This window comes from Athene noctua, chromosome 4 (genome assembly GCF_965140245.1).
Source record: "Athene noctua chromosome 4, bAthNoc1.hap1.1, whole genome shotgun sequence".
Classification (NCBI taxonomy): Eukaryota; Metazoa; Chordata; class Aves; order Strigiformes; family Strigidae; genus Athene; species Athene noctua.
Window position 1 is genome coordinate 71,242,274 of NC_134040.1, and position 27,442 is coordinate 71,269,715.

The 27,442-nt window shown below is 41.6% G+C and overlaps 1 protein-coding gene across 3 annotated transcripts in view; it reads right to left on the bottom strand.

The window, feature by feature from the left end:
* The window catches only part of MARCHF1 (membrane associated ring-CH-type finger 1), a 254,111-nt gene extending 228,317 nt beyond the window's left edge, over window positions 1-25,794 (bottom strand). For all 3 annotated transcript variants that reach the window (XM_074905710.1, XM_074905706.1, XM_074905709.1), the window contains exon 1: window positions 25,687-25,794. The gene's annotated coding sequence lies outside the window, so the exon portion shown is untranslated. The remainder of the gene's footprint in view (window positions 1-25,686) is intronic.
* Window positions 25,795-27,442: the final 1,648 nt, after the last annotated feature.

Here is a 27,442-nt window from a genome sequence, read left to right on the forward strand (position 1 = left end):
TCATCAGGGACACGGCCTGCTTGGCCTTGCCAATCCCTGGAGTGGGATGTGGTGCCGAGGCTCCTGAATGCAGAACTGTGTGGCACAGCGAGTGCTGGGCTGTTCCCCTGAGCACTGACCGTGCGGTGCAGGCAGTGCCGGGCTGTTCTGCAGTGCCTGAGCCGTGCAGTACAAGGAGTGCTGGGCTATTGTTTGGTACCTGGGCCTAGCCAGAGCTGTTAGAGATAATCGCATAGCCACTGTCAGAAAAGATGGATCGCAACTGTTGCCATAACATCGATGAAGAAATCATGAACCTTAGACGAACTTTGCTTCATTATAATACCAAAACACACCTCCTGGTGGAAGGCTACCCACCTCCAAGACTGACCACGCCTCAGACACCCCTCCCTGCGCATGTGCGATGGCCTCGCTTGAAAAGGACAGAGACCCCCCGAGGCAGAGGTGGAGCAAGGTGTGTTACTGAACATAAAAGGATGACCTCTGGACAACAAAAATTGGAAGCTTCCCCACCAAGGGCCACAACGATCGACGACGCAGCATCAGCTGGACCCAGGACCGTTAGGATGTCCCGAGATCAGCAGTGGTAGCTATAACCTCTCTCTCTCCTCTCTCTAAAACTTTACTTTTCTCCTTTCTTTTGCCCGTCTCTATCGCATGCCGCTTCACGGGCAACACAATAAAGTTTCACTGTTTTATTACTGCTATCCCCTTTGGTGTTGGTCACCTTAATTTTGCACTTTCGAGATCATAGCAAACGAACCATCACGAGTCCACCAAGTGGACCATGACAACATCTTTGTTGGCGACATGGACAGCGGGACTGAATGCATCCTCAGCAAGTTTGCCACCAACACTGAGCTGTGTGGTGCAGCTGAGTTGCTGGAGGGAAGGGATGTCATCCAGAGGGACCAGGACAGGATTGAGAGGTGATACCATGTAAACCTCATGAAGTTCAACAAGGCCAAGTGCAAGGTCCTACACATGGGTCAGGGCAATCCCAAGCACAAATACAGGCTGGGCAAAGAGCAGATTGAGAGCAGCCCTACAGAGAAGGACTTGGGGGTGTTAGTGAATGAAAAACGAAATATGAGCCAGCAATGTGCGCTCACAGCCCAGAAAGCCAACTGTATCCTGGGCTGCATCAAGAGAAGTGTGGCCAGAAGGTTGAGGGAGGTGATTCTCCCCCTCCACTCTCATGAGACCCCACCTGGAGTGCTGTGTCCGGCTCTGGGGCCCACAACATAAGAAGGACATGGACCTATTGGAACGGATCCAGAAGAGGGTCATAAAGACGATCAGGGAGCTGGAGCACCTCCCCTGTGAGGACAGGCTGAGAGAGTCGGGGTTGTTCAGCCTGGAAAAGAGAAGGCTCAGAGGAGACCTTATAGCAGCCTTCCAGTACTTAAAGGGAGCCTGCAGGAAAGATGAGGAGGGACTCTCTATCAGGGAGTGTAGGGATAGGATGAGGGGTAACAGTTTTAAACTGAGAGTAGATTTAGAGTAGATGTAAGGAAGAAATTTTTTACTGTAAAGTGTCTAAGACACTGGAACAGGTTGCCCAGAGAAGCTGTGGCTGCCCCCTCCCTGGCAGTGTTCCAGGCCAGGTTGGACGGGGCTTTGAGCAACCTGGGCTAGTGGAAGGTGTCCCTGCCCATGGCAGGGGGGCTGGAACTAGATGATCTATAAGGTGCCTTCCAACACAAACCATTCTATGTAAAAACATGGGAAGACAGAGTAATTTTAATTCAGTAGAACTAAATAAAGATGACATTTTCTTTTCTTACAATCAACATTTGCAAATAGAAATATTTCTAGGCTAGCTCCTAAGCTAAGGTAGCACACAATACAAATATGCCAATAGGGACAAAAGATGTTAAGAAGGTTTCATGGTGGGGCACATCCTCACATCATTCTATGTAGCTAAAAGAGCTCTAACATAGGCTATTGAGCACATCTGTCTTTGGATAAGTGATTATAAGTGATGAAACTTTAAGAGCAGGCCAGGCAATAGGTCTGTTAGGTTATCAGAAACAAGCTCATCCCAGTTTATATAATTTTGGTAGTCACTGATAATAAATGAAGTATAACATTGGCCAACAAGGAGAAAAAAGTTGCATGAGATGATTCATCAGAAGACACACACCATAGTGCTGAATGTATCATTTGCTTTTATATATATATACACACATATGCACACACGTACACACTACTGGAGTACTCTTCACTAAACTGGTTACGTCTCTACCTGCTAATCGGGTCTTACATGTCAAGAACTGTCTCCAAAACAAACCAGCAATCACAGAGAACCAGATGATTTCATTGTCAGGTATTTATGAGCATCATAACAGGATGATTCTTATGACAGTAATTAAGTGATCTAGGGGAGGCACCTCTCTTTGCAAGAACCTCAGGGATAGGAAGGAAAGGTACTAAAGCACTTCGACAAATAATCAGAAGAGGACAGGTCTTACTCTCTGCTTCACAGGTGGTTGTAATAAAGTCAGAGTCAAGGCTCATGTATTCATTTTAAATTCATGTAGAAAAATCCAAGATCATCCAATCTCCTACAAGCATTCAACCTGCTTCTTTGGAAGTAAGAAGTTGCATGCCACCAGAAAAATAAACAACAGAATTATTTCTTCATTGGGCCAATAATAAAATAGTCACAACATAGTGTTTCAGAGCTCCAGATTTCAGCATCCTTAGTGACTTAACTATTTTATGCAAACACCAAGTCTTTCAAAATAGAAAACCTTTCAAAATAACAACCTTTCAAAAAAGGTTCTTCTCACTGAAGTATAAAGAACCATTGGAATCTGTAACACAGGAGAAAGAAAACCACTTCACATGCTAGATTTTGGGAGAGAGTAAGCAAATGCCAATGAACTAAATTGCATTGTAAATAATGCTTTCTTCATTTACTCAGATATGGTTCAACAATTACAGAATACAGTTATACATATTCTCATACTTTGTGTAAGAAATGCTATCACAACTGTAAGAGCACACATGCTGTAAGAGCACAACTGCTTTCTTGCATCACACAAAAAAATAAACCTGTAGCACCTGAAGAGTGCTATTTTTATTCTCTGCTCTTGACAGAAGTTTTTAGCTACCATCAAGGAGACAGTATGTAATTGTAAATGCAGGACAATAGGGTACAAAATCAGGAAAAATAATCTACAGATATTCCCTAAATCTATTGCTACAAACAAAATTTCCTAGACCATCTGTTCCTCTGTAAGTATAAAAGCTTCTAAAACAGATTAGGATATTAAAGAGTCATCCTGCAGAAAAGTTTCCTGTTGCTAAGAAACAGGAAGGAAAATAATATATCCAAGGTCAGCTGTTCTTGATTTGATTTAGGATAAAATTTTTGACCCACTTTGACATATTTCATAAGGAATCAAACAACACACTCTTTGTTTAGGCTGGACTATTTCCACAAGCCATATTCTGCTTAGAAGTTTTATATTTGCATGGAGCCTATGAATAAAAGCAAAACTGTGTTCAGTGAACGGTGACAGAAATGTCACTTTGGTTAGGCAAATCAACAGGGAATTACAGTACTTTCAGAAATCCTTCTTGAGGAGTTAAAAATTCATCGCATTTTGTATGACCTTTCATTTCTGACAGCTTTTTCATTAGACAGATCTTAGTTCTAAGTTTAAGTCAAAGGTCACTGATTCTAATACACCACTTCTCTCAACAGGCAAGTTAAAGACAAGCGTTTCACCTAAGGCACCGTTTCTGGAAGCATGAAATAAGGCATTATTTTCTTGCTACTCCCTGCACATTGATTCAGCTGCACTCCCCCTTGCCAATTAAGAAATCTAATCTAAACCTACCCCATACAAAATAAAATCCAAATAAAGTATAAATGCAGTGAAATTGCCACACTGTCTTCCAGATGTGTAACTTCAGAAAGAGCACATAACACAAGAAGCTACAGGTTTGCTACACAGACATTTAAGAAAAGATATTAAGTATGTCTGCAACTCGGTATTATTATCCATTAATTTTAATGAATTATGATATTTTTTTTTTTTTTCAAAAAGCCAAAGCAAAACAAAAACTCAATTACTTTAAAGGCTTCCAACACAGATTAGAGAAAAAGACAAGGAAAGTTTTGGGGTTTGTTTTAAAAGTGTTCCTCTATTTAATAACATAGATTCTTTCGCAGCTAAGCTGTAGGGACACACAGAAGCAATCAGGTAGTTTGCTATTTCTCCTTCTACTCTTACTACAGTTCTTCATAGCTCTTATAAAGAAGTGCATGCAAGAATTTCCCCCTTTCAAGCTGGGGAGTTAATTATACTACACACAAAGCCCTGGAAAACAGGTACAGGTCCAAAAAGCACCATGTTATAGTCTAGTAAAAGTTAAACAAGCATACAAAATAAACAACATGTAAATAGAAAACTGCTTTACATACTATGAATAACCTAAACAAAAACTGCTAGACAGTAAGTCTATTTGTCTCTTACACAGTCTTTCCCACTGGTTTGTTGCATAAGTTTGAACATGTACCAAACATAATGCATGTTTAAGTACATAAGTACAAATGTTTATCTCGATGCTTACATTTTTCAGCCTGAAAAGACAGTTCACAAGAATATAGCATGTGTCACACAGCTACTCTTCTGGCTTACACAATGCCTCTTGCTCACCATGTCTTGTTCTTGATGTAACTGTCTGAACTCTATAGAAATAGTTTCTTCTTGCTGCCCTCTATTTGTTCTCTGTATTTCCTGAATATTATCTAGTCTGAAGATAACATAAGTGATAACACACCTCTTGAAAAAAGAGGAAACCTGACAGCGTTAATACTACATTTTGGTACCAAGATGGCCAAGGAGGACAAAGATCTAAAAGCCTCCTGCACTCCCAAGGTTTCTTACTCACATCAAAAGATGCTGGTACCTTTAGGTATCCTGTATACTCATTTAAAAATACCTGTATTAAAAATAATAATAAAATAATATACTAGAATTATATTACATTGATATATTGGTATCATTATCTAACTTTAAAAATAATTTTATTAATATTACTGGTAATGTTGATATATTATAATACAAAAATAAATGTCTGTATTAAAATTAAATTGTCTAATTAATACAAGATACTCAGTAACAGACACTGTCCAGTCTTTTTCCTTCTCCTCTGACCTGTTCTTCATTTATGGTTTAAATTTAAGTAGTCTGGTGTCACACAAGACCTTCCTAAACAGTAAATTGTTCTAGCCCATTTCTTCATTTGACATCTCCTAACCCTACCAAGAGTTCTCATGTCAGTAAGGAAACTGAAAGCTGTTCTCATCTATGACTCGACACTGGTTTAATTTCAGCATGAAACAAATAAGCATTAGATAGTTTATCAAAAGTTACTGTAGCAAATTTCTATATCAGATCTTATGAAAGGGGAAGATATTAAATTTGCAAATATCCCACTCATACTCATCCTTCCAAATATTTCATTCACTCACCTACAAACAAGTGACACATCAGCCCAAGTGGTTTGGCTAGGATCACCTGTTTGTGACAGAGGACAAGATGCACCATATATCAAGTGTTTCTGGGTTACTTCTCAACTGGCAACAAAATAGGTTTTGGATGGATCTTCAGAGCCTTTAGGAGCCCGCAGTCATTGTGGGGTGGACCTCCACACCAGAACCCTACTTAACTCAGCCTCCATATATCTTAGGCCAGGTTGTTTCTCACTGTTTTTCTTCATTTGGAATATATATATATAGTCTATAGTCTGTTCTTCTCTTGCATGAACAGGAAAAGAAATGGTACACATGACAATCTTCCACCGAGAAGTCATCTGCTCTTTCGGAGGTCAGGCGTTCTGGCCTTGACATAAATAAAACATTCCTCAGTCTGGGAATAGTGTCCTGGAAGCTGCATTCTTGAAGAGTTGTTCTTCGTTATCAATATAGGCCTTTCTTTTTACACTTCTGCTGCTGCTTCTGGTGGTTCAACAAACTACTCCATTCCTACATCATTCATATTAACACCTAAAATTTCTATTACAGATCTCCATAAAGGGTTTAGCAAAGGTAAGACAATAGCACACAAACAGCACAAATTGTCATTCCTAGGAATCTCAAAGAAACCAAAAACTGATAACCATCAAAAACTAATCTCTCAACCCATGCAGCTAGTACTAAAGAACTGAGGTGCCTGATGGTCCTTGTAGGAACTTGCAGCTGTGTTGCTATGTTCTACAGTAATTAAAGAGCTTGCTTTCTAGCTCTGACTAAAACCAGTTTAAAAATCAAGTGTGGGTTGATTCAACTGACAATGGAGATTGTCATATTTTGCATAAATTGCAAAATGCAGTATCCGATGGAAATTAGCAAAAGGACTTAAAACTCCATGAATCACTTTTCCTTTTACAAAAAGGGTTAACTATGTCACAAAACATATTATTTGAAGACACATATCAGAACTGTTGAAAATACAGAAGTAGCACAACAGAGCTTACCCAACATATTTTTGCTTAACAAAGAGGAATGGAACTTTACAGCCAAAGTTGCTAAAATGACGTCTTACCAACTGAAATGTGTAAAGATGGAAGCAGGAGCTGCTGTAGAGACAATTAAATGTGCCCACCCCTACTTTCCATGACGTGCTGCCTAGGTCCTTTCTGCCTATACAGCTTCCACATCACCACAAACTCAGCTGTAGTCACAGAATCACCTAGATTGGAAAAGACCTTGAAAATCATCCAATCCAACCATTAACCTAACACTGACCATTCTCAACTACACCATATCCCTCAGCGCTATGTCAACACGACTCTTAAACACCTCCAGGGATGGGGACTCCACCACCTCCCTGGGCAGCCCATTCCAACACCTAACAACCCGTTCTGTAAAGAAATGCTTCATAACATCCAGTCTAAACCTTCCCTGGTGCAGCTTGAGGCCATTACCTCTTGTCCTATCGCTTGTTACTGGGTTAAAGAGGCTCATCCCCAGCTCTCTGCACCCTCCTTTCAGGTAGCTGTAGAGGGCAATGAGGTCTCCCCTCAGCCTCCTCTTCTCCAGACTAAACACCCCCAGTTCCCTCAGCCGCTCCTCGTACGACCTGTGCTCCAGACCCTGCACCAGCTCCGTTGCCCTTCTCTGGACACGCTCGAGTCATTCAATGTCCTTTTTGGAGTGAGGGGCCCAAAACTGAACACAGGAATCGAGGGGCGGCCTCACCAGTGCCGAGTACAGGGCTCAGATCCCTTCCCTGTCCCTGCTGGCCACGCTATTGCTGACACAAGCCAGGATGCCATTGGCCACCTTGGCCACCTGGGCACACTGCTGGCTCCTGTTCATCGGGCTGTCAGTCAACACCCCCAGGTCCCTCTCTGACTGGCAGCTCTCCAGCCACTCCTCCCCAAGCCTGTAGCGCTGCTGGGGGTTGTTGTGGCCCAAGGGCAGCCCCTGGCATTTGGCCTTATTGAAACTCCTCCAGTTCGCCTCAGCCCATGGCTCCAGCCTGTCCAGGTCTCTCTGCAGAGCCTCCCTACCCTCGAGCAGATCAACACTCCCACCCAACTTGGGGTCATCTGCAAACTGACTGAGGGTGCACTCGATCCCCTCGTCTAGATCATCAATAAAGATGTTAAACAGGAGTGGCCCCAAAACCCAGCCCTGGGGGACACCACTCGTGACCAGCCGCCAACTGGATTTAACTCCATTCACCACAACTCTTTGGGCCCGGCCATCCAGCCAGTTTTTTACCCAGCAAAGCGTGTGCCCATCCAAGCCACAAGCAGCCAGTTTTGCCAGGAGAATGCTGTGGGAAACAGCGTCAAAGGCCTTACTAGAGTCAAGGTAAACTACGTCCACAATCTTTCCCTCATCCAATAAGCAGGTTGCCCTGTCGTAGATCAGGTTTGCAAGCAGGACCTGCCTTTCATAAACCCATGCTGACTGGGCCTGATCATCTGGTTGTCCTGCACATGTTGTGTGATGGTACTCAGGATGAGCTGCTCCATCAGCTTCCCGGGCACTGAAGTCAAGCTGACAAGTCTGTAATTTCCCAGAGCATCCTTCCAACCCTTCTTATATACGGGTGTCGCATTGGCTGATTTCCAATCTGTCGGGACATCCCCAGTCAGCCAGGATTGCTGGTAAATGATGGAAAGCGGCTTAGCAAGCACCCCAGCCAGCTCCTTCAGCACCCTCAGGTGTATCCCATCTGGTCCCATAGACTTGTGTGAGTCTGTGTGATGCAGCAGGTCACTGACTCTCCTCCTGGATTGTGGGGGGAGTTGTTCTCCCAGTCTCTGTCTTCTGGCTGAGGAGGCTGGGTTCCCTCAGTACAACTGGTCTTCTTATTAAACACTGAGGCAAAGAAGGCATTAAGCACCTCAGCCTTTTCCTCATCATTCATTACAATATTTCCTCCTGCATCTATCAGGGGATGAAGGTTCTCCCTGTTCTTTCTTTTGCTGTTGACATACTTATAGAAACATTTCTTTTTTATCCTTGATTGCTGAAGCCAGATTAATTTCTAGCTGGGCTTTAGACCTCCTGATTTCCACCCTGCATAGCCTCACAGCCTCTTTGTAATCACTGTGAGTAGCTAACCCCTTCTTCCAAAGGCTGTAAACTCTCCTTTTCAACCTGAGTGGCAGCCAAAGCTCCCTGTTTAGCCAAGGTGGTCTTCTCTGCCACTGACTTCTCTTTCAGCACCAGTCTCCCAAGGGTTTCTGTCAAGCAGGTACCTAAGCAAGTCAAAGTCAGCCCTTTGGAAGTCCAGGATATCAGTTCTGCTGCCTCCTCTCCTGGTCTATCTAAGAATACAGAACACTTATTTCATGATTGCTGTGCCCTAGTCGACCTCCAACCATCACATCATCCACCAGTCCTTCTCTGCTCACAAAGAGGAGATCCATCAGGGCACCTTCTCTGGTCAGTTCACTCACCAGCTGTGTCAGGAAGTTGTCTCCCACACATTCCAGGAATCTCCAGGACTGGTCCCACTCTGCTGTGTTGTATTTCCAGCAGATGTCTGGGAAGTTAGTCTCCCACAAGAACAAGGGCAAGCAATCATGAGATTTCTCCTAAGTGCCTACAGAATATTTCATTCACCTCCCTGTCCTGGGTGGGTGGCCTATAGGAGACTCCTACTACAATATCTGCCCTGTTGGCCTTCCCCCGGATTCTAACACAAAGACACTCCACCCTGTCTTCACTACACTTGTGCTCAAAGCAATCATAACAGTCCCTAACATACAGTGCCACCCCACCGCCTCTCCTTCCTTGTCTATCCCTTCTAAAGAGTTTGTAGCCATTGACTGACACACTCCAGTCATGACAGACACCCCACCATGCTTCTGTAATAGCCACAACATCATCATTTTCCTGTTTTATCATGGCTTCAAGATCCTCCTGTTTGTTACCCACGCTGTGTGCATTGGCATAGATGCACTTCAGCTGGGCTGATGTCCCCAGCACCTTTTTGCCTCTAGAGGTCCTGTGTCTGTCCTGACCTTTCACAGGTGTTACCATGGTTACTGATCCATCAATAACCCCTGCATCTTTGTTGTGCTGCATGTCTCCATCCCTTGCCTCCACTGAGATGGCAGGGTGAGGGTCGTTTCTAGCACAACAGTCCACAAACTCTGGTAATCTACCCTGGGGCTTGTGTCTGGGAGTTCCAGTTTTGTCCCCTTCCCCCTTCAAATCTAGTTTAAAGCTCTCTCAATGAGCCCAGCTAACTCCTGGCCCAAAGATCCTTTTCCCTCTCTGGGACAGGTGCATCCTCCCTGGCATCCTGTATGCTAACCTGTGATTGAAAAATCCAAAACCCTGCTGGTAACACCAGTGTTGGAGCCACAAGTTCATCTGTTGACTTCTCCTGTATTCTTCTTCATCCATCCCCCCAACTGAAGGGATGAAGGAGAACACTATTGGTGCCCCTGACCCCTTGAGCAGTTTCCCCAAGGCCCTGAAGTCTCTCTTCATTGATTTAGGACTTCTCCTGGTAATATTGTCACTACCTACCTGAAAAACAAAGAGAGGGTACTAGTTCTTGGGTCTCACTAGAGTGGGGAGTTTTACCATGAGGTCCTTTACCCAGGCCCCAGGAAGGCAGAAGACTTCCCTATCAAGTCCTACTGTGGTGACCTCTATTCATAACTTGAAACACTGATCTAGACCCAACCTCAAGGACTGAGAGCTGGTCATCACCTCAGTTTATTACATTTCTATTTTCTCAATGTCCATCTGCAAATACAGTTTTCCATTACCCCATAAATGTTAGGTTTTAGTCTTTCATTATGACAAGGTACCATATAAAAATGTTTCCAAAAGATAATTAAATGCCAATGCACAGTATCTTTACAGATAACAGCTTATATGTTTCCACATAAAGAATACTTTTACTTCCTGCCTTTACAGCATTCTTCTCCTCTCATGAATTGGGCCATGAACCAGAGAGCACACTATGCACTCAGGACGTTCCACAATACTGATGCCATTATGTAGGTAGGTAATCCTTTTCCCTAAAGCAAAGGTTTTTGGCATCTGTTTAACTGTTTATCAACTACACATCCTTTCAACAGCTAACAAGCCTCACATTTAATGCTCTCCACTGAGAACTCAAGTTCTCCACAAATACAATGAATTAGTATGTATTACTACTACACAGTATATGAACTAATAAAATTAGGAAAGAGGACTTAGACTGAAGGAAAAAAATGTCTTTCAAGCCAAAATAACTTGAGAATGAATAAAGAATCAATGCACAAGTAGGTAAGTCACGCTGAACATCAAATTGATTCTTAAAAACTCCAGTAAGTAAACACCGATGCCCAGAAAGGTGATTAGATCAGCAGATCCAGATAGGGTTTCCTAAAAAGCTCTAAATTAACCGTTTGTTATTGCATTCTTTACAAGGTATGGTGTCAATCAAACAATTTCCAACTTAGATAGAAAACTATCCAGGGCATTCTAGTTACAGAAGATTCCTTAATTGGATGACAGCAATGTTTCCTGGCAGAAATGCTCACAATTGTCAAATGTTTCGCTAGCAGAAATGGCCTCTTTGTTATTTCGAAGGCAATACCTGCCAGTTCTGCAATCCTTATAACATTTGTTACACGACGAAACACAAAGCTTAAGCTTAAAATGCTGACTGAAAGTCAGAGAAAATGGTTTGATTTCTAACATTTTGAAAACTATGCCAAAAATAAGCAGCAAGTTAGTTCAACTTGAACATTGTCAAAACCAGGTCTCATTTGACACTCTAGTAACAAGAGCTGTGGCAAAATATTCACTTTTTCGGCATCACAATGTTCAAGATAGTAAATATTCAAATCATGTCCTGCAAGATGTGTGGTGCTTGCGCCTGTTTATGTCAGCCTCAAAACTAAGACTCAGGTGTGTTTGTCTGGTGAGGATGATACAATTGTCCACCAAGAGAAAGAGTAGCCACTTATAGCACTGGCTGAAATTTGTACACTCCTGCAGAGTAGGACAAATATCATTTTCCCAGTGGCTGCTACTGTCACACAGTTACTGCTATATGTGGTACTAACATGGTAGCTATAATAGGGGTAACCATCATCATACTGAAAAAGTGGAAAGCATGTTCTTTGTGGCTTCAGCATAAAAAAAAATATCTGGTAGGAGGATACTTTACATTTCTTACCTATAAAAAAGATAAACCCTCTCAGGTCCACTTGAGAAGAACAATTTTGCTGGGAATTTTTTTTTTTTTCATGTTCACAACACAAGTGGCTAATATGAGTTAGGATAAGTATTTGTAAGTTGGTTATCCCACATCTACAGCTTAATGTTGAATTTATCAAGGGTGTATATTTGGATATTCCATCCTTTGGGCTCTTTCCAACCCACATGACGATTCAGATTTTGAAACTCCTCTAAAGTCTTCTCCTCATTGCCTTTCTGAGCAGGTAAACCTATAAAGAAATGAGTATATATTTTATGAAAGCTGTTGAAACAGCATTATCTTATAACTCCATGGATCTCATCTCATTTAGACACAAGCACAGAGGATAGGCCATGCCACTGTCACAGACTGAACAAATGTGAAAACAGTTTTAAATGCAAAAATGGAAGTGCAGTAACCATGTCTGACAAGAAACCTTCACCCCTGCAAGACAAAAAGCTGCATTTATTCACTATCTGATGTTATACTTGAAAGATGTATCTGTTACATTCAGATAAATAGTCAAAATTATTTTGATATGCCTGTCCACTCCTAGATTTCCACAGTTGGAAGAGAAATCCTAGCAGTTAAGCCAGTGATATTTCTGATCGTAACAATGGCTGCGGTTTACTTCAGTTTAGCATATGCCTCTCCGGTACACAAAAGACACCTACACGGAGAAGTACACACAAACTGCTCCAGGACCAGCACTAGCTATGTTTTTGCTTATCAGGCTTGTAAAAGAGACAGAAAATTGGATAACAGTCACAGTAACACAGCATTATGTCACTTCTGGACTGAAGGCAGACCATGCTGAATATGGGAAGAAAAAAAATGTGTTAAACTAGCCAATTATTAGAATAAGGTGGAGATGCCAAAGATTTGACCTTAGTCTCCTCAGTAAAGAGACCATTCTTGGATGCGACTCTAAGTTGCTTCTCTTCACCACTTTTTCTTCTCTCCCTTCTTTCCATTCCCATCCTTTTTCCTTTTGAAGCCTTATGATTTCTCAAGTAAATTTATTTTTTTAAAAAAGGCTGAAAAGAATTAATGGGATTAAAAAAACAGTTTTCTGGGAGCTCTACCCAGGATGTTTCCTTGGACATGAATAACTACAGTAGTTTTGAAAACAGCATTGCTCTATTCCACCTTGCTGAGCAGGTGGTCTGTTAAATCTTAAAAATTATGTCTGTTAGGTACTGTTCTTGTAAATATTTCATTAAGCTTCCCAGCTTATAATAAGCATTGCTTAGCACTATTTTATGAAACACACGCTACACATTATTCTACAGGGTAGGGTGGAGGGGGGTGAAAATATGAATGAGAAGTGGATAAGCACAATTTATTTTTTTTTTAATATCAAAGGGAAGAAATATTATGAATTCTAACTTAAATGTGCCTGTTATGGGAAGCTACATCTTGTTTTATCTAATCATCTTACAGTCTAGGCAAATAAGCGTATATCTCTGTTGTCTTTCTTATAATTTTATTAAATTATTTTTTTTAAATCTTTCCTTTAAAAAACTAATTTATAGATAGCTTAAGTAAAATACATGTTTTTTCACAATACCTTAGCATAAAATAATTTATTTCTACAAGAGATTTTGTCATCACAAAATGTTATTAATCTGTGTTCCAAAGCACTAAAGATAAAAGGTCTCAACCATGAGAAGCTTTTATCTGTTTAGATATTAACAGTCACTTCATTTGTATTTCTATAAAGTTGAGGAATCCAGTCAATTAAACAGTACCAGAAGTTGCCTAGTTTCTCTGTCAATTTTGCAAGCCATCATCTGTTTTACTTCCTTGTATTTCTCCCCCTTTGCAAGTGATTTAAATCATCCTAAAATGTAAATAACACATAGTATAAATTATTACTTTAAACGGCATTTTTATTACTTTTTTTTTTCTTTTTTTAATAACATTGAGAAAGGAAATCTTTCCCTAAGAACTTTAATTATCATGGTCTCAGATGTCTGCTATATTATTTGTTCTTTGGTGACGTAAAGAAACTCTCCTTTTATTAGCCCAAAAAGCAAAATTGCCTGTCACAATTCTTACTAGTTTGTCAGCACAGAAGAGTGTAATTTATTGGCCCTGCAGTAACGAAATTTCCTACACTTCATAAGAATTACTGTAGAGATGGTAAGGCATAAAGTTGTAATTTAGAGATCCAAAAATAGGCTTCAATTCTTATTCAAGACCTGTGATGATCACACAAGGAATTACAGACAACATAATGCTTGAAGCACCATTATAGAACTGGCTAGCCAATACTGTATTAAAGCGTGGAGAACCTTACAGCTCTATAATAACTATTTCAAGGGAATAAAAGTGAAACCTGTAGAGCTGCAAAGGTCCTAAAGAGACCACAGCACTACAGAATAAAGCAGAAAGGGAACAGGAGTAAGCTTCACACTACTCCCAGTTAGGATGTAAATAGGGAGCTAGGTCTGAGGCTAAATTATTAAAAGAGCAGAATTCTCTTTTACCAATTTGCTAAACCAAAAGGCATCCAGATTGTACCCCTAGCTTCAGCTGAGCACACCTGCCTGTCTGTCTCTCTTCCTCCACCCTCTCAAACCATCAGCATTGAGCTGATGTTCTTCTTAACTAGCTCCTCATCCCCTTTCTTTAATATCCTGATCTGAATCACGTCCTGCCAGATCAATTCTTATTTTTCAGCACATACCCCTTCTAGCCTAGACTCTGACTATCACTTTCCCATCCTATAGTTTCACTCCTTGGGTTTCAAGCACTCATCTCTCTTGGTTTGTTTGCTTCCCTATTGTTTTGTCCTCTTAAGTTTTGCTTTTGCAGGACTCTTCCTTCCAAGCAGCTTTCTCTTTCAGAGCTCCTGGGCAACAGGCAACATGGCAGTACGGTTGCTCACTCTCTCATCTCCCACAGCCCAAATGACTCATGTTGGTGATTTCAGAGAAATTCTGCTTTGGCCCAGCCATTAAATTTTAGAGAGGCTTTAGACAATAAAGTCCAAGTCTTCCCAGCACAAGAACACGTGTTTTCAAGGTCTACTATTTTCCACAAGCAAATAAATCTTCTGAAGGGGAGCAACACACTCCTTGTGCAAGAATAAATCCATTTTCTTTCAAGGCCCCCATCCTGAAGCATCACTGTGTGTAAGTTTCCAACAGCATTTGACAGTTCTTTTTCCCCCAGCTCAGCTATCTAACCTTGTCAAAACCTTCAAAAATTTCTGCTCCAAAAACTGGCAGACATAACACAGGGAGTTTAAAGCCCAGCAAAAGGCATAAGTAACAATAACCAGCATCATATATCAAGGAAACCCAATTTTAAATATATGATTAAGGTAAGAGAGGAGTATTCATCACTTACCACATCACATTCTTCAGCTATCATTTCACCTATCTATTGCAGAAGTTCTACCCAAGAAAACTCCTTTCTAGCTTTTTATAGCAATTTTAAATTTCCACATGTTTAAATTTCCATTGCCTTTCTATGGAAAATTCTATTATCTCCAAATCGTTTTCACTTTATTGCAATTGTTTATGTTTGGAAAAAAAAAAAAAAAACCAAAACAAAAAACCAAACAACAAACCAAAACCCAATCTATCTCCATACCACCATGGAGAGAAAGAGCCACATCTGCTCTCAAATATACTTTAACAATATTGATGGATTCACTTTATCTGAATTTTATTTTTAAAAAATAATAATAATAATAATAAAAAAAAGAGTTCCCTTGCTCCATGAACTTAGTTCCTTGCTCATTGCCTTTATGGGAGTTTCTTCATAAATTTCTCAGATTCTACTTTAATACAGTAAGATCTGGTTTGATATAAAATACTTTCAATTGGGAGGCTATTCTATTGATTAGAAACCCCATTCTAATTTCTAGAGTAAATTTATACAGAGCCAATATGGTCATTTGCTCTCATTGCTCTGCATTATCTTATTCTAAGCAATTCTTTCCTTGTAATTATCCCCACGCATTTATGGAACACTCAGATACCCTCTCAAATCTCATCTTACCAAAGAAGTCAAGCTCCCAACTAATACATGTCAAAAAAGGTTGACAGTATGTTTCGTAACTTAAAATAAAAATTGATCTTATTTACAGTTTAGCTATACAAACAGTTATATAAGCACAGCTGAGGCAAAGGGACCTTTTATCTGCCACACTTTCTTAGTACCAGTCTCTTTGGTAAATTTCTAATACCTTTTTCTAATTTTCTTTTACCATTATGCACAGAATTATCCTTTCCTCCAAAAGCAGTTTAAGAACTTGAATAACACTGACATCAAAACCATAATCCTGCAGTTGCCTGGATTAAGTTTTCCCCTTTTTTTAAGAAAGCATACACTGCTCTGTTAATGCCTAATTAACTAGCCATTCCTTTTTCCAGCAGATCTGCACTCAGATGCCACCTTAATTTCCACACTTCCATGCCTTTTCCTGTAGGTGACTGGAATCAGTCAGTATAAAATGTGGCGCACAATCAAGGTTTTAGACAAACCTAGACATTTTATGTCTTCTCATTCCCTCCTGGAAACATATCTGATGAACTTTTTGCTACTTACTCCAAAACCCTTTGCAGGGTCTAATTCAGTTTGACAGTTTCTCTGTGCAGGCTCCTGTCTCCAGCCCTAAGGCACTGAAAAATCTAGTTGTGATGATGAATATGATCATTCTCTCATGAGTGCAAGAGTATCTTAATGACAGCTTTGCAGACACGCATAAGTTTAACCATGGTTTTAAAAGAAGTCATTATAATGGTTACGGCCTTTAGAAATAGTCTAAGTTCTTCAAGATACATAAAGAAATGTTGGTAGCAATTCTGGAATTCCATTACATTAGCTATAACATTGCCACAAGCAATCACAAGTACTCCCTCAGCTTTTGATCATTACCTGGAGTCCTCACAGATGTTTAAGTAGTCGTGTAACCTCTACTGTAGCTTATTGATAATGACTAAACATTTAACTGAAGAATAATCCCTTTCAAGTTTTAAAATAAAAATCTAACTTGACCAGACTTGGCAGGTCATACAATACATTATGTATTCCGTAGCATAAAGCCAAACAAGGAGTCAGTAAGCATATGCTCTAAAACAAGTAATTTATTTTAATTTCTACATATTATTTTACAAAATATTTTCATCACAAGTTTACTCTTTAAAATTCACACAGAAAATGAAGATGGTTGTATACCGTTAAATTATGTCATAAAAGCTCATCTGCACCCCAAAGGAACATAGGATGCAGTGTCAGGAGGGAGAGGGAAATAATACCCTGCCCAGGTCCCCCCAGGCCCATCACTGGGGCGATCAGTCCATTAGAGGCCCATTTCTACAAATCCAGAGGACCACAGGGACGCAGGATGGCAGGCAGGAACACAAATTAGGGACTTGGTGGAAGGGAAGCCCCATCCAGATCCCTCCCAGGCCCAGCTCAGGAGAGCCTCAGCCCCAGTTTCCAGGTGTGAACCCCACTGCGATAAGTCAACATCAGAGCACCTCTTGGACAGGGCAGGGGGGGTGGGTCACTGCCCAGGCATGTGGGACACATTATGGGATGCAGGGGAAGTGCTGCACAGGACTTACTGTGAGATGTTTACAGAAGGAACCAAAGGCAGGGACAGGGGTGGATTTACATGATTTGGGGATGAACAAGTGTGAGAAAACAGGGGAATAAGTAGATAAAAAGGGCCAGCTGCATGCAAATAGTTTATTGTTTGGTTCACTTGCCTGGCTGTGCCCTGTACCTGATCAGTGCAGTCTGTCCTATCTGCTTATTAAATCCTTTCTAACTCTTTTCTGGGTGAGGGGCTCTATTCATTATACATGTGAGCACAAGGGTCTGAGTGCAGCCACTGGGGTGGGACTGCGGCGAGTGGCCTTAAGTGCCAGCCTGGGGTGGGTCACAGAGACACGGTGCAGCAGCTGGAGCAGGCATGGGCATGCATTCACAGGCGTGCATATGTGCTGGGAACGCATGTTCAGCCTTAGTGCTGGTTGGACCTGGGGCACAGAGCTGCAACAGCCTTACCCCTCTCAGGCTGCTAGTTCTGGCCCAGTATTTTCCCCTACCACAACGGAAGAAAATGCTTTTGAAAAGTTAAACACAGCACACGCTTAAAACAAAATTTTCTTTTCCTGTTCCACATACAGTGATCATCATCTTTTATTCCGTACCTCGATTCTGTGCTATTTTTCCACTCGGATCATTTCACCTACTTCTCATATCACAGATATTTCCCCCCCTCCTTTTTACTTCCAAACTACCCCTACCTCACATTATATGGGTTCATTTTCCTTTAGTTTCCTTAGTCCTTTCTCCATTTTCTATAATCTTACCTTCCTCTTCATTTTTAAAACTTTAAAATTCCTTAAACACCTTTCAGTAGGGATAAAAACTGCCCCTTACACATTCTGTCACATTAACTTTCTTCCCACTTGCCAAATTCATTCTTTGTAACATTGTCTTTCACTCTGTCAAAGCAAAACACATGCACTTGAGGCATTCTTCTTCCTTAAATAAAACATGGCTATTTTCAAATGCTTACTGACTGAACAGGGTTTTTATTAAAGTTTTTTCACAGACAGAATAAAATCAGATTATTACTATAAATGCAGTTCAAAAGACTCAAAAAATTCAGAAAACAGTAACAAACCCACTACGGAAATAATCATGATTTAGTTACTTCTTTTCCTCTCCTCCTCTGGGTGCAGCTGCAGAAGACAGACCATTTTCACATACTCCTCTTGACAGAATTTGATTTCTCAGGCTTTGCTCTACCTTAAGTCACCCACCTTGTCAACTTCAGCATATCCATATACGATTGCAAAGTTGAACTCTGCTCTTCAGTCTATCAAGAGTTTATCAAAGAGCTTTTATCTTTCTGAAGTATTTTGTCTCAAATGGACAGTCAATACCTTCCTCTCAGTTCCACAGAAAATTGCACCCCACTGGCTGCAAAGACCAGCATTTGACAGCCATGTGAAGATGGAATTAGTTTGGCTTTCTTGCAGGTATGACATATTCCATCCAATACCTCATACTGTCTGTTAGGACTTCTGCTAACCTAAGGCACTGATTTCACTGCTCAATTTTAAAAAAACAGACTATATAAACAAGTAAGATGCATCTTAAACATAACTCTACAGGACTGAAAACATCAGCTTTATAGAAAAGCATCTGTTGTCACAAAAACTCATATGCATCAGCCGACTCTTTAATGACTCTTTACCCACATGTAGAGCTAGCACAGAAAGGATAATTTTGTTATGTAGAGGTATTTTCTACACTGAACTGAAAGTATTATTACTCCCCAGAAAAACAATTTGGTCACATTAGCTGACCGGTGTTTGTCCGCACTTGGCAGAAAGGCTTCAAATAGAAGAGATCACAACACAAAGGAGCAGCACAGACTCTCTGAGCCTGAAGCAGCAGTGAGGTAAAACAGCATATTGTCCACCACAGGCCAGGACAGGAACATGCCTGCATTCATAGATTACATGGCAAGGACTGGTCACACTGCCTCATTCCAGTTTCACACACTGGAAATGTTGAAGCACTAGGTCTTCCCTTGGGAACCATAATCATCCCTTTCCTATGAAGGCTCAAGATCAGGAAAGCATGATTAGATTTAGTCCTGTTACACACTATTTTGTGTTGGCCCATGAGACTTCTGCTTCACAGTCTCCTTCTGAGGGAGGGTTTTTCCTTACTCCAGTTGATGGCATCAACATCCTTGAACAGCAGAGCAATAGAGAACTCACTGCATCTGCCGCTGCCCCCAGCCAACCCCAATAACCAAAGAGCTAGAGTTCACATCACATTCTTCTGCTACACAAATGGGTTCCAGCTAATGATTTTCAGCAATACACCAGAATTAATGCTGAAATCCACATTACTCTCCCAGCCTCCTTTCATCACACTTATTGTCTTACACTGGGCTTGAGCTTCCCCCTAAAACTCTGACCATGTAACACCCCTTGCACCCTCTTGTCCTGTCAGAGGGCAGCTCCAAAAGCTCACTTCTCCACCGGCTAGAAATCTTATCCTAGTCCTTATTTTATTACTACTTGACCTCATATGAAAATTTTGTCCTTTAGGTATCTATCTAGCTCGGCTCATGTTACATCAATTTTACATCTGAATCAATGTATTAATAATGTTTTTCCTCTTTGAACCTTTCTTCCATGCTAAAGAAGTCCCTTTCTTCCATAACATCACTGGTATTTCAAAAATTCCATCTGGAAAAGACTTCAGAGAAGAATACCTTGAGAGGGAGCTGGGGAAAGAACCCTCTCTCTCATGAGACCTGCAGTCATCAAGCCATCACAACATAAACTACACTCCAAGGAAGGTGGTCCCATGACTGCAAAGATGGCCTGGCTTTCCCTCACTGTGCTCTTGTTTGGATTTTTTCTCCTCTCCTTTATAGAGCTGAAGGGCAGAAACTGGAAAACAGGGATTAGTAAACTATTAGTACACTATTAATACTCTCAAATTTTCACTCAATGACCCAACACGACCAAAACAATTATGACATGCATAGCAGCTGTCCCCTGCGTATCCTCACTGTGAGCGCTAACCATACCATGCCACAATGATTACATTTCCCCAAGTTCCTGCAGAACCATAGTGACCCTTCCCTTTCCCAGTTTGTCCCCTCTACAACTGTGTAACGCAACATGAAGCAAAAAAATATAACACAGCACAAGGGAGCAGCTAAATGTAGACACACATCAGAAAGGATAGAAAAACTGTTCCTCTAAGGAAAATGGAAAGCCTTACGGGAAATCAATCAGTGACCGCTACTTTATTTAAATAACTTAATTTTGCAATGGAGGTAAACAAACACAGAAGAGTGTTGTTCTGAATCACAAATGAAACAAGCTTCTGGTCTTTAGATTCTCAAACTAACCTACTGAACAGAACTACTTAAGGTGTTCAGTGTTCCGAAGTACTTTGCACCCCATTTTCCACTGTGTCCCACACTGCTCAGTATTTTAATACAGTCAAGTATTACATAACCTTTTTGCAGAAATCATGTTTGACATCTAATTTTATCTACCTAAAACTACATTTGAAGGTACAAATAGTGCAAATTTGGCTTTCCGTTGCTGGTGAGCAATCATAGAAACATTCTCAGTACATCCTACCCTCCTTAATGAGCCAAAACCTTCATGAACCTCCTTATGAGCCAAAACCTTCACAAGTTAAGAACCACTGACTGCATGCAGCTAAACTACAGTAACACCACTGTTCCTTCCACGCTATGCATTATATTATCAGGAAAAAAGTTTACATTGCACAAAAAATGCCCTTTCTTGTTTACCTTAAGATTTCTAGCAACTGCATCTAGCTCCATTTTCTTTGCTCTTCTTTCTTTGCTTTATTGTTTCTTATACAGGGCTGGTAGGTGCACATTTACAGAACATTTTTGCAGATTCAGAGAGAGCTACTGCCTCTAACCACCTGCTCAGTGCTGCCTGTGCAGACAGATGGACACACAGAGCATACAATACAGCCAGCTACCTCACCCCAAAGCACTAAAAGGTCAGATAAGTCCGTTCAGTGTAGCAGCTACCGAGCTAAGGTTTCTTGTTGTGCTGTACCACAGCCCTGTCTCAGGGCAGGCATGTTCACATGTCACAGGGACAGACACAGATAGGTCAGTTCTGGAAGACATTCTTGTGAAGAAATCTGGCAACAGACAAGCAAAGTTAATGGGACAAAATCAGGCAGGAACATTATAACTCTTCCTACACACAAGATACCAGAAATGCTTTCGACGCCTTGAATGCCACACTCCTTGTGCAAAAACATTCATTTCCTAAGATTATGAGAGCTATAAATATAGTATCATCTTCACTGTAAATTCTGAAACTTTGTTTTTCAATAGTCACCCAGTCTGAAATTAACTTTATACCCTTCTGCAGCTCAGCACTGCCAAAACCTCTCACAATACAGTACAAGACCTATCCTGTACACCTGTCCTACAACCAAGAGGACAGCACTGTGGCAGTACAATTGCCCAAATCACCTTTAGTGCATTTGCATCTCGAGAACCATTCCACAGAAGGAACTACATGAAGTTACAAGTAGCACTGAAATACCCTAGAGAACTGTGAAACAACATGCACTAATGCAATACTATCAAACTCCCAACTATTTCCAAATTGTGGTACTCCAATGAGATTTAAGTTTCAGGGTATGCCTGCACACCAATGAATTCAGAAAAAAGGTATTGAACTATGAAGATGGCTATACAAAACAAGGTATTTTACTATTCCATATTGCTTTGACTGTATCATATAGTCTGCTTTTTAATAGCTGTTTATTCTTCTTCCCTGAAGAAGCTGATATAAACTGCTGTAATACCACATGACTGCCTGGAATAAAATCTCCTTTTCAGTTACCAATGATTTGAAAAAATACCATCCAGCAGATGTCCTTTTTTTCGCCTGTGATCACTCCATTCACCTTAAAGGAATGCACCTCATTAACCCTGATAATTAACAAGGTTATTCTCATCACATAAAAGGTTTAAGTTCCTCTATTAAGTCATTATTCGAATTTGCACTGCTATTAAAGATGATGAGGCTATTCTGGATTTAATTTCACATAACAAGATGCTTCTCTTTAAAGATCCTAATTTTTTCAAGTCAAGGCATATAATTTCCTTGTCATGTATGCTACATGATAGTGAATCTACTGGGATAGATAACATATATACAGAAACCAAACAAAAGTTTAAAACCTAGAAGGGGTAAGGCAGGAATGCAAAAAGGCAGCAAAATTAGAAAATAGGCATCTGACAGCAGCATAGCTGTGGTAGCAAAGTCAGCAATAACTGAAAAAAAAAAAAAAAAAATGGAGAAAAGGACCAAAATTACAAGGAGATAGACAGTGCTTAGGAAAAGACTACCAGCAGATGTATCAGCTTGTAGCTGGACCATTCCAGTAAGACTCCACAGGCTACAGAGAAACTCAATTCCCACACTCTTCACACTGGAAGTGTAGTAGCACACGTGGGGAACTTTGTTCCTAGATCATGTGAAGTTTCTCAGGATTGTCTAGTTAATAAAATCTTCTAAAAATCTACCAAATGCTTTATTTTTTGCATGCAGGTGTTCCTAGTATATGAACTTGCTTCTTTCACATGTGAAAAGCCAGTTGTCTAAAGACAGACCACTACTCTGAGGATATTAAAAAGTTATTTGCAGCAGTCACATATAGAAATCCCACATCAAATATAAAAACCACGAAGACAGTTTATCTCATTATCCATACTGACGTATTAGTCAATGTGAGCTCTAGTTAACAAACACACAGAATAATTATAGTCCAGAAAAAAAAAAAGTCACATTTACTTAGAGATCTTATTATATAGGTTTCATTGGCAGCATACCTGACACCAGAGCATTTGAGTGCCTTGAATGTAATTTGCCATATCTAGGTATTTAACACCACACGTTTTGCAAAGAAGTTTCTTTTGCACAAATTTTTGTCACTATAATTTAAGAATTCCCTTAAATTTTGGAACAGACGAGAACTTTCTGTCATGACATAAGGACTACCACAGCTCTGACTGGGTCAAACACTGAACCAAAGCAAGTTCACAGAGTTAAGGTCAGCTGTCAGTCCCATATGGGAGAGTTTCAAGCATTTCTAGTTTGACCTATCCACACACCTTGAAAGGGTATCATTCATGTAGTGTGCATTTTCCAGAAAACTTAATTTTTTGTATTTTAAAGCACCCATTGCTAAATCTTGTCACAAGTGCTTAGCAATGTGAGAAAAACATTAAACTCTTCCCATGAAGAGTGTCAAGAGTGCTGTGAAATATTCAGAATAAACCCACTATGCAAGTCTAATCAGCACAACATGTCCCTTAGGAATTATCAATTTGCAAATCTCTCAAACACCTAAAAAGGGTAAGAAAGTCGTTAAGAATATAGCAGGGTACTCATGAATGAGCCATACACTGAATTTTCTTTTTTAAAGTCTAAAGCAAGTAAACATTCTTCAGCAGAATGAAGACAGAAGTATGCACAAGAGATTAATAGAGGAGGTAATGGAGGGCGATATTTAATCATCGTAACAGTTTAATGTAAGTTTGGATGAGACTTTTGGTCAGGAATATTAGACACTAGTATAATTTTTAGTATTATTAGGAAGCTTCATCATTGTGTCTCCAAACACACCCTTATATATGTCTGAACATTGGTAGATGCACCTGAATGCTCACAGGTTATCCAGCACTCTCTTTGTAGTTAATACATTCCAGTTTTCCTTTTCAAATTGAAACCAATGCCCTGTGAACAGCAAAGCTGTAAGCTTCATTGCCATTAGTTTCCTTCCTCAGTCTAACACAAGTGCATACAACACACGTCTTCTCACTCCCCACGCCCAGCAGAGTCAGGGACAGAACCCCAAACAGAAGGGTTTGTTTTTCAACATGAAGTTCAAAGAGCTTAAAAATTACTTTTTGTTTTCCTTTTCTTTTTTAAACAAACATTGAAAATAACCAGAGTAGCTTTGGCATTGCTTTAATCAGTTTAAACTTGAAGACAGGAACTCTAATTAAAATCTGGAACTCTAGCTGTAAGAAACAGCTAATTAGTTCCCAACTTTTTAATGAAGTACTACTGTGGCAGCGTCCATATTAGCTGTTCAGTGTCAGAAAGGAAATGTTCTGCAAGGTAGACTCATTCTCTCAGGCAGTACATCAGTTTGTATATTTACTTCAATCCATGCCATTGTCACAGGGATTTAAGAAAACACACTATAGTTAACTATCAGATTTGCAGATCTCCATACACAGTAAAATAACTGAACTTCACAGCATTTCAAACAGAGGAGAAATACAAAGCAGTTCACTACCTTTCTACTAGGCAATGAAGACAGTTTAAATTGCGCTAGAGCATAATGTTGGTTTTCCCTCCCTCGGAATTCGCTCCTGACCACAACTTGCAAATACACGAAAGGAGATGGGGAAGAAGTGAGAGGAGGCATTTCACGTTTGTGCTTCCTAGAAGTCCGGGCAAAATACATGGGATAGGGGAAAAGTGAAGAGAACTGCCAGACAAAGAGGAACCTCGGCTGGTCACAGCAAGACATGCTGGCAGCAGCGGAAGCCTGAACACCTTCGTTTCACATTTCCACAGCAGCGTCTCACCTGATAAGCGCTGGTACTTCTGTCCCCCTTCCCACACACAGGGCATCAAGTAAATAAATAAATAAATAAACAAATAAATGGCGCTGAAAAACTGACTACAAAGAACAACTTCGCCCACATTCCCCAGGCAGGTTTTGCAAACCCGGGGTTCCTCTTGTCACCAAGTCGCCTCATGCCACGCTTACTCAGAACATCCTTAACACGAAAGCGTCATTTACCGCGGTGTTAAGCTGAGGAGGACGTGGAACAGCCCCTCAGGGGGCGGGAGGGGGCTGGGGGGCCCGGCTCCGGCCTGGGGCGAGGAAGCAGGAGAGGAGGAGAAATTCCCTTCGATTATTTCCCTCCCCAGGCTGGAGGCTGAGGGACCAGGGCAGCCGGGGCAGCTGCCCCGTATCGGCGACTGTCAAAGTGCCGGCTCGAGTGAACGATGCAACTAGACGACGAGGCAACGGCAACACTCGCCCTCTGCCCGCCCGCACCCGCCACCGGCCGAGAGGAAGGGAACTGCAGCAGGAACCCTGAGGCGCTTCTCCCCCCAAAAACCAAAATAACAAAAAACCAAAAACAAACAAAGAAAAAAAAGCAACGCCCAAACAGACAAAAAAACCCAAACAAACAAACAAACAAAAAAAAAAAAACCCACCAAAACACAAAACCCACACACACACCCTCAAAGGAGAAAAAAAAAATAAAAAAAAAAAAAAAAAAAAAAAAAAGGGAGGGCAGCAACCGGGACCCGGCAGGTGCCCGCCCGCCGCCGCCCCCCCGCCCGCCGGGCCGGGCCGGGCCGGGCCGGGCCGGGCCGGGCCGCCCCCGCCCACTCACCGGCGGCGGCGGGCCGAGGTGCCTCAGGGAGCCGGGTGCCGGGGCGGCGGGGCAGGCTGCCTGCCGGGCTGCGCCCTCCGCCCCATCCCGCCGCCCGCCCGAGCAGCCGCCGCTGGCGCGGCACTGCCGCCCCGCCCCATGATGTCACCCCGCGGAGCCGCCCCGCCCCGCCCCTCCCGCGCGGCCGGAGCCGGGGCCGGAGCCGGGGCGGGGGCCGGGGCCTCCCTCCGGTCTGGCGGCAGAGCGACCCCCCCCTCCCCACTGCTTCTGCCGGCCCCGCCGTGCCGGAGAGGGGTGGCTGACCGCGGCGGCCGTCCGCATGGAAACAGCAGCGGGGGAAACGCAGCCTGTGGGCTGAGCGGCTCAGGCCGGCGGATTCGCCCCCTCCCCTCCCTGCCCTCCCCCGGTTCCTGCTTTTCCCGTGAAATACTCTTTAAAATCAATTTGTCGGAAGTGTAGGAATCCTGCGTGGAATCCCCGGGCGGGGAGAGGCAGAGGGCTTGTTTGCAGGTTTATTTCTCTTTGCACTGAACAACGGAGTGGTGGCCTGGATTCTCCTTTTCCCCTCAGAGGGCTGTGCAGAAATGTCATCTCTCAGCCGTTTGTTCAACACAGAGAAAAACTGGGGGGGGAACGGGAGGGGGCACACGGCACGGCAACATGCAGCTCCGTTGCTTAGACTCCAGTTTGTGTAATTATTCTCATATCATGTTTGGGAAAAAGTCTAAATTTGAACGGCTTAGCTTAACAAAGTAATATCCTGAGGCAGCGTGCTCAGGTAGTGGTCCAGAGTGGGAAAGCCAAAATACAATAAAATGAAAAATCTTCCTTAAACTGAATTTCCAGGAGCATGACAACATGTCTGCTGTTACTTATATTGATAAAGGCTTTATCACCAGAATAAACCATTCCAGGCTCACTTAAATTATGGGTCTATGGTCTTAAGAAACAGAAGGAGTAGGAAGAGTACGTACAGACTTTTTTATTGTCTTTTTTTTTTTTTTTTTTAATTGTGCTCGATTGACAGGTCTAGAAATTAAAGAAAACATCGGTCTGAGCTGCAGTGCGGAAAGAGCGGTAGTACAAGCCTCAGGCTTCCTCAGAGAAGTCCACTGAAAAAAATGGAGAACTGTCAAGTTCTGTTGCCATAAGGCCAAGTGTCTAAACAAGCATCACCACCATCATGATGAAAACATTAAGTGGGTACCTGTGTATTACGGAGCTCACTTAAGTAGATTAAACTACTATTTCTCATATTTTTCTGGGTTCTGGGATCTGATCCGAAGATCAAACCATGAGAGCTTTTCTAAAGTTACATCTGCTTGTTATCTATTTCTTCTCATTTTCTGATGAAAAACGAAATAAAGCTGTTCAGAATTCTCCTCTCACTTTCTGGCACTAGTTTAAAAATTCTTTTAATTCTCAGCTATATGCTTGCAATTTTTATCTTACCTTACTTATATTTTTGTCTTACTGGAGATTTTACCTAATCAGGTTTGTAGCAGTAATTTCTATACCCTGAAAATAAAATTGAAAGTGGAGCTACATCAGCCTCAAATTATTACTGCTCTGCTTCACCATTTTAAAACACTTGCATGGCTACTCACCACATCAAAATATATCCCTTCTTCCCTGTTAAATTGTTTCCTGTTAATCTGCAGAAAGGTTTTCAAAAACTGGATCAGTAAGAGCATACATGCAGGAATGAGGACTCTCCTATCAAAAAAGCCCTCCTTCCTTCTGGGATCCTGAAGCC